We start from the raw sequence: 7,970 nt of genomic DNA, 5'->3' as shown, positions 1-7,970 counted from the left end.
GACAATCTAACTTCTTAACAGGGTCATTCCAAAGGTTAGAATTTATAAGTAAAGTACCCAATGTTTATTTTCTTTCCTCATCTTACCATCTGGTCACAGGTTTGAGGCCAAAATTGAGAAATGAGTGTCACAGGATTTGGGAGCAAATATCCAGAGGACATGCCAGTTCTGTCACTTAGCATTGAGCTGCTGTGAATTTACTGTCTCAGGATGAGAGGACTGAAAACTGGAGCAATCCTCATGCTGTCTGCATTGCTCCTTTTCCCTATAAAATGATCTAATAATTATGAGTGTTTTGAGTCTCCAACCTTAATATCTAGAACACACTAGTAGCATCTTCATGTTTCCTTTTTTCTCTAGTACCTCTCGAGATTTATACGTAGGGTTTGTGTGGAGAGGGCTCCTCGGTGAATCCCTGAGGAAAGCCACTTGAAGCCTCCTCAGGAGATCGTCATTTAAGCTGACCGAGCAAGAAAGTCTGTGAGACTCTTATCTTCAATAAACCACCAGAGAACCAGAATTGGAACAGTGGCCCAGAGGGTAGAGCTCCAGCTTTGAGAGAGAAAGCAGAGCAGGAGATGCAAGCCAGACCAGGCAGGAAATCCTGGGAGTTGCTTATGTCCAGTTAATGACCAGATAGCTGGAAGTGGAGCTGTGCTGGTGGTAAAGCCTCAGCCTTGTGCAAAACAACTCAGGAACACATCAGGCCCTGAGTTTAATCCCTGGGATGGCTTCAAAAAATTTCAAAAAGAGACGGCCAAGTTTATGTATCAGTGCCCTACCTACTTATGTGTGTATTTATATTACCTCCCCGAGTGCAAACAGACTTATGCAATGCTTCTGCTTTTATTTACTGGTTTATTTTTCAGATATGCTAGTTGCTCATACTGAATCATTCTCTTCATTTCAGGCCCATAGCTTTTCTCTTCTAGGGTTGCAGGCCTGTGTCCTTATATGATGCACACTGAAGCTCTCAGCAGCCTTTATTTACATTTTATTATGAGGCTAAGGCAGGAACAGTCTATAATCAGGCAGGGGAATAGAAAATCAGGTTTCGTATAAGTAACTCCTATTCAGAAAATTAAACTTGAGAACATAAAATGGTAGCATACTCATGTAAAAACTACCATTAAAAAAGATGAAGGGGCTGGGAATGTGGATTAGTGAGAGAGTGCTTGCCTAGCATACAAGACACCCTGGGTTCGATTCCTCAGGCACACGTACACAGACAAAGCCAGAATTGGTGCTGTGGCTCAAGAAGCAGTGTGCTAGAGGCAGTGCCTAGGCCTTGAGTTCAACCCAACAACTGGCAAAGAGATAGCTAGGTAGGTAGGTAGGTAGGTAGGTAGGTAGGTAGGTAGGTAGAGAGAAAGAAGGAAAGAAAGAGCAAAAGAGCGAAAGGGCAAGAAAGAAAGAAAGAAAGAAAGAGAGAGAGAAAGAAAGAAAGAGAGAGAGAAAGAAAGAAAGAGAGAAAGAAAAAAGAAAGTAAGAAAGAAGGGAGGGAGGGAGGGAGAGGGGGAAGAAGGAAAGAAAGAAAGGAAGGAAGGAAGGAAGGAAGGAAGGAAGGAAGGAAGGAAGGAAGGAAGGAAGGAAGGAAGGAAGGAAGGAAGGAAGGAAGGAGGGAAGGAAGGAAGGAAGGAAGGAAGAGAGAGTGAGAACGAAAGAAAGAAAGAGAGAAAGAAAGAAAGAAAGAAAAGAAAGAAAGAAAGAAAGAAAGAAAGAAAGAAAGAAAGAAAGAAAGAAAGAAAGAAAGAAAGAAAGAAAGAAAGAAAGAAAGAAAGAAGCCAAGAAACAAAGAAACAAAGTTGATAGATGAATCTGGTCTTTGACCTCAGAAGGAAAGAAAGGAACACTTCCCAGTCATGAGGCCTTCTGCAGTGTGTCAGGACACCAACATCACCTTCACCCAAACACAGAGCAGGAAGAGTGTCTCTGTCCCACTTCTCAGGCAGACAAGACCTTCGGAGTCAAGAGGGCAGAGCCAGGTTCTAACTCAGGTGCTTGGAGACAGAAGAGAAAGGGCCCTGCCTTTTCTTGGACTGGGAATTTGCATTAATGATGTGGAAAATGAAAGCAAGAGAATGGACTGGCAGAGATAGAAGGGCCTTCAAATCTGACAGAGGAGAGTCAAAAACTCACTCCCTAAGACCAGAGAGCAGAGTTTTTCTACTCTGTTCCTTTCCTCTCCCAATTAAACTGGCTTTCTATTGGTAACCAAAGATAGCCTGAGGCTCCCTTTACCTGAGGAAGGAAGGTTAATTAGTCATTGTTTGAAGAGTCTGAGAAAAGCCTGACCCTGGTGTACCTCTAACAAATGTTTCAGGTTTGCCCCCCATTGCTGGCTATGCCTGGAATAAATGAAGTGGTTTTGCAGCTCACTTCCCTGTTCAGTGTGTACATTCTTCCTCCTAATCCTGCAGTGCTAGGTCTCTGAACCTAGCCTGGCTTTTGCAACTGTTTTCTCTCCTTCAAATACAGTGTTGCACTGGAGTTCTTCCTGCTAACAGGGCTAGAGCTTGGATCCTGAGAACTGAATTTGAACCACGGATGGGTCAATAATGTTTCTTTTATTTTTATTTTTTTGTGAACATACTGTACAGAGGGGTTACAAAACATGGGCAGGATAATGCGTAAATTTCTTATCAAGCATCACAGCCTCCTCCTTTGTTTATCCTTCACATCCCTTCCCAGCCTCCCCCAACCCCCCCACCCAATCCTCCTCCCCCCACCCCCCCCACCCCCGCACCAACTTTGTAAAGCTCGTTTTCGACATGACACCTTGTACTTCTCATTGTTGCAACAGGTCAACCTGTATCCTTAAACGACTTGTTTTTCCCCATCTCCTCCACAAGTTATACTGACATCAAATACAGTGAAAGCAGGGGTTATATTGTGGGGGAGGGACATACAAAACAACAAAGAGATAATCTTATAAATGCGTTAGAAACAAATGCATGGAAGAAAAAACATGTTTCTTTCCTGCTTCTATAGCTCAAGAACTCTAACAACATTTACAGTTAAAGTAGCTTCTTATCACCAAGGGAAACACAGGAAGCTCTTGAACATCTGAACTTTGAGAAGTGAAAGTCAGAGTGTCATAGACTTTCTTACCCTGGCTGATTTCACCCTGTGATCCTGAGACCTCAGCCTCCTGAGCTAGGGTGATGGGCATGAACTCTTGGTTCTCTGCTAGCTTCAGAAGTGTAATGACATTGACAATACAAGTCAAATGCTTATCACAAAGGGCTTGGGGAGCATATTAAGACTTTCAACAATGGACCTTTCAGAACCCTGTAGGACACGAGTTTATAATGCTAGAGTCTGAGAGGCTGGGCATATGGATCTGCTACACTTGAACCTTGAGCCCTGACTCCAATTCTGGTGTACATCAACTTTCATTTTCCAGAAAATGTTCTCATAATCAGCAAATAGGAAAAGTACTTTGATTATCCTTCACTCTATTTCCAGTTTCGTGTCTCAGACTGAAGCCTGGGCTCAGTGCCTGAGCCCTTCAGCTCAGGGTGAACATTCTACCACTTGACCCTCAGCACCACATAGAATCTTTTGGTGGTTCATTGGATTTAAGAGTCTAACAGGCTTTCGTTCCCTAGGCTGGCTTCAAACTCTGGTCTTCAGATCTCAGCCTGAGAGGATAGGGTTCTAGGTGAGAGCCACCGGAATCTGGCCTATTACTTTTGCCAGACCTGGGGCTTAGGGCTGGATACTGTCTCTGAGCTCTTTTTTCTCAAGCCTAGTACTCTACCATTTGAGCCATTCCACAGCTTCTGGCTTTTTCTGAGTATGTGGCAATGAGGATTCAAAACCTGGTTTCATGCATGCTGATCAAGCTCACTACCACTAAGCCACATTCCTAGCCCCAACCTTACAATTTTATCCCTCCACTTGCCTATCCTCAAAAAAAGGCTTCTGAGTATAAATCATCTAACGAAATCCCTATAGGAAGTTGTCCAAAGATAAATGAGATAAAGTTCATACTGGGGATAGACTCCAAATATGTGATGGCTATTACAAATGCCTCCATTTAATTATGTATCATGTTTCAACACTTAATAAGTATTAATAAAAAAGAGTCAGTGTCTTAAATTATTTTGTATAATTTTATATTAGATGTACAAAACATAATAAATAGTATGTGTATTGTACTAAATACAATAAACAATAAAATGAATAAAATAAAAATAAAATTAATACAAAATCAATAATAATAATAATATGAAATAAACATATATATGTACCTATATATCATATATTACACATGTATACAAATATTTTTTTTCCATTGCAGGGCCTTAATTCAGGCCCTGGGAACTCTAGCTTGAATTTCTTTTCCTCAAAGACAGTGAGTTTCCCCTTCACAAATGGTGTAAAAGAGTTACCAGGATGGTGAACTCAAATCCCATCAATGGCAGAAATACTGGTCCCAGTTCTGAGACAGTGAAATAATATTTGTAATGGAAGCAGTTATGTTTATTCAGTTCCATATTGAACATTAAAAAAATATCAATGTAGAATTTTGTACAGCTATTAGACATCCTTCCCTTACCCCCAAAGTGCTTCTTGAGCACTACATTATTTATTGTATGTTTTTTATTGTAAAAATGTTGTACAGAGGGCTCACAGTTGCATTAGCAAAGTAATGAGTACATTTCCTATGGAGCATTGTTGCCTCCTCCTTTGTTATCCCCCTACCACCCCTTACTTCCCATCTCCACAACTACATTTCCCTGCCGAGCAGTGACTTGATTATTTGTTTTTGGTTTGGCATGGGGTTTGAACTCAAGTAGTGGCAACTGTGTACCTTCCCTCACAATTGCTACGGATTTACCAAGACCCTGAGTTCTAATCCCAGGCTAGGAAAGAAAACTGGCAGAAATTCCAAATCAAGGAATCTTCTTTTTTTTTTTTTAATTTTATTTTATTTTATTTGAGGAGGGGAATCTTCTTTTTAAAAATTTAGTTCATTAATTAATTAATTAAGCAACCACGGGGCTTGAACTCAGGTCGTGGCAACTCTGCCTCAGCTTTGATCTCCCGAGGCTGGCGTGCAGTCTCGGGACCCATAGCCGATCCTGGGCCTAGGCCCAGAGGGCTTGCAGGAAGCAAAAAATGTGGGACAATAAAAAGTGGGGAGCTGTAGAGGGTTTTACAATTTTTTCTTTGCACAGTGTCCATCCTGGGTCTGAATGACACGGTTGCAAAGTGGACCTGGCCTGCCAGTGCTGATGGCTGGCAGGCTATCAGGGAAGCCATAAGCCAACAAATCAACATAGGCCCTGGGTTCAAATCCTGGTCCTGACACCAACCAATGGCAAGAGATCACAAGAAACTCATTCCTATGCATAAGAATACCCATTGAAAGAGTAGTTCATGCATTTGTCTAGTCTAAAATTGGATGCAATAATCCTAGGATGCTGACTGATCTTCATTAATATTTTATTAAGCATGAAAAGAATATTAAATAATCAATATAATAAATACCTAAGATTTGGTAGGAACGTAGTAAATGTCATTCAATCATAGATAGATGGCTCTGGAACTCCTTAATATATATTTATTTGTATACCACCCTCTGCCTATCCATGTATCGCTGTTTTGGCCAAACCTGGAGCTCAATCTCAACACCTGGCAACCACCTGACAGCTGGGCTGGGAAGGTGGCTCAGTGGTAGAGCGCTTGGCTTGCATACATGAGGCCCTGGGTTTGATTCCTCAGCACCACATAAGCAAAAAGAAAAAAGCCAGAAGTGGCACTGTGGTTCAAGTGGTAGAGCACTAGCCTTGAGCTGAAGAGCTGAGGGACAGCGCCCAGGCCCAGAGTTCAGGCCCCATGACCAGACACCCCACTCAAAAAAACAGAGTTTCATTCTTTCCTCAGAAGCCTGTCATTGCACTTGTTTTCCTCTCCTCTCCTGTGAAAGTCCCGGGTCTCAACTAGGATGGAGAATGCATAGGCAAACATATAACCTTGGGAACAGGTTGTCTTCCATGTAAGCACAGTTATAGCTGTCACCATACTCAGTAAAAACACAATACTCCCATGAATTAGAGACAAAATAAGGAGAAGAAGTGCACTGAATGCAAGATGCTAGCCACACATGTATGTAAATATAGACCCTATGTTTAAATTATGAATTTATGAATATCTGCCCCTCATTGGGGCTCGATGTCAGGTCCTGGGAATGGCCTATCTCCTTCCTTGCTCATAGGTTGGTGTCCTCACCTAGACCCTTTCCCCAATTGGGACTGCAAGGCTCTGAGTTCAAATCACAACACTGCCAAAAGATGAATACTGATGTGAGAAGCCCATGGATTCACCTGTCCTGTGAAAGTCCTGTGTCTCAGCTATGATGGAGAATGCATAGGAAACCCTATAGCCATGGCAATAAGTTGTCATCCATGTAAGCACTGGTATATCTGTCACTATGTTCAGTAAAATACACAATCCTTCCATGGATAAGACAGAAAGTAAGTAGAAGTACACCAAACGCAAGATGCTGTCCACACATGTATGTAAATATAGATTCTATGTTTAAATAATGAATTTATGACTACCATGGCCCACCCTGGGGATCAATGTCAGATCCTGGCAATGGCCTAACTCCTTAGTTGCTCACAAGCTGGTGTGTTCACCTTAAACTATTTACCAATTGGTCCTGCTAAGCCCTGAGTTCAGATCTCAGCACTACTAACAATTGGATAATGTTGTAAGAAGCCGAGTGTGAATTTTTTTTTCTCTGAGAGTCCAGGGTGTCAGGCATGCTGGAGAACATGTCTACAAATCTAGATGCCATGTGCTAGTATGTTATCAATGTAACAGACGGAGTGGCTGTTTTCATAGTAAAATCAAGAGTAAATAAATGAAGAAAACAAAAAATACAAGGAACAACCACACCAAATGTGTATGGACTGAACATCCATAGGTACAAATCCTGTCTTTACAATGTATATAAATAGTATCTTTTCCAGGGCTGAGGCTTGAATTTAGGCTTAGAGTACAAGCCTGACTTTCTTATCTTCAAGTACGGTGAGCTTCCCCTTCTTCCACAGAGCTGCACATTTACCCAGACCCTGAGTTCAAATCCAAAGCCTGGCAGAAAAAACGGGGTGAATTGCAAGCCAGGGAGCTAATTTCTTTTAATATTTTTTTTGGCTCAACAAGGGGCTTGAACTTAGGTCGTAGCAACTCTGCCTCAGTTTCGATCACCCAATGCTAGGGTGCAGCCACTGGACCCACAGCTGATTCTGGGATCCTAGATCCCCAGGCCTTGTGTGGGAAAAAAAATGCATAGAAAAAATGCAGCGAGATGGCTTTTTTTTTTTTTTTTTTTTTTTTTTACCATTTCTTCCTTTGCACAATGACCCTCCTGGGTCTGAATCACACTGTTGCAAAGGTACTTCACCTTGCATTACTAAAGGTTGGCAGACTATTTGGGAAGTCATAGACCCACGTGGCAATGTAGGCCCTGATTTGAAATCCCCCTCCTGACACCAACCAATGGCAGGAGCTTCTAAGAGATTCGTTCCCATCCATACGAATAACAGTGGAATGGTATCAATGTTACGGTTGAATGAGTTGATTGTGAATGATGCTTCTACAAAATTAGACAGCATGATTTCAGGAAACTGATTTTATTTAATGTTTATGAAGTATTAAAAGAATACTATTGCTTACAGGGATGCAACAATTTCAGCACACCCTGATTGATTTACTTAATAGTTTGTTAAGGTTGAAAACAATAACATTAATTACATGGAGGCATAATAAATACCCCAGAATTAGTAGGAATGTAGTCTATATAACTGAATATTGGATAGACATCTCTGGCACTCTATAAATATATATATTTATTAGTGTACTACCATCTGCGTGTCAATCTATTCTTATTTTGTCAACCACTGGGGCTCGATTTCAGGTCCTGGGAACTGCCTGTCAGCTCAATTTTCACCAGA

Source organism: Dipodomys spectabilis, unplaced genomic scaffold, assembly GCF_019054845.1.
Source record: "Dipodomys spectabilis isolate Male_0828 unplaced genomic scaffold, ASM1905484v1 ptg000305l, whole genome shotgun sequence".
Classification (NCBI taxonomy): domain Eukaryota; kingdom Metazoa; phylum Chordata; class Mammalia; order Rodentia; family Heteromyidae; genus Dipodomys; species Dipodomys spectabilis.
This window is presented reverse-complemented; position numbering follows the sequence as displayed.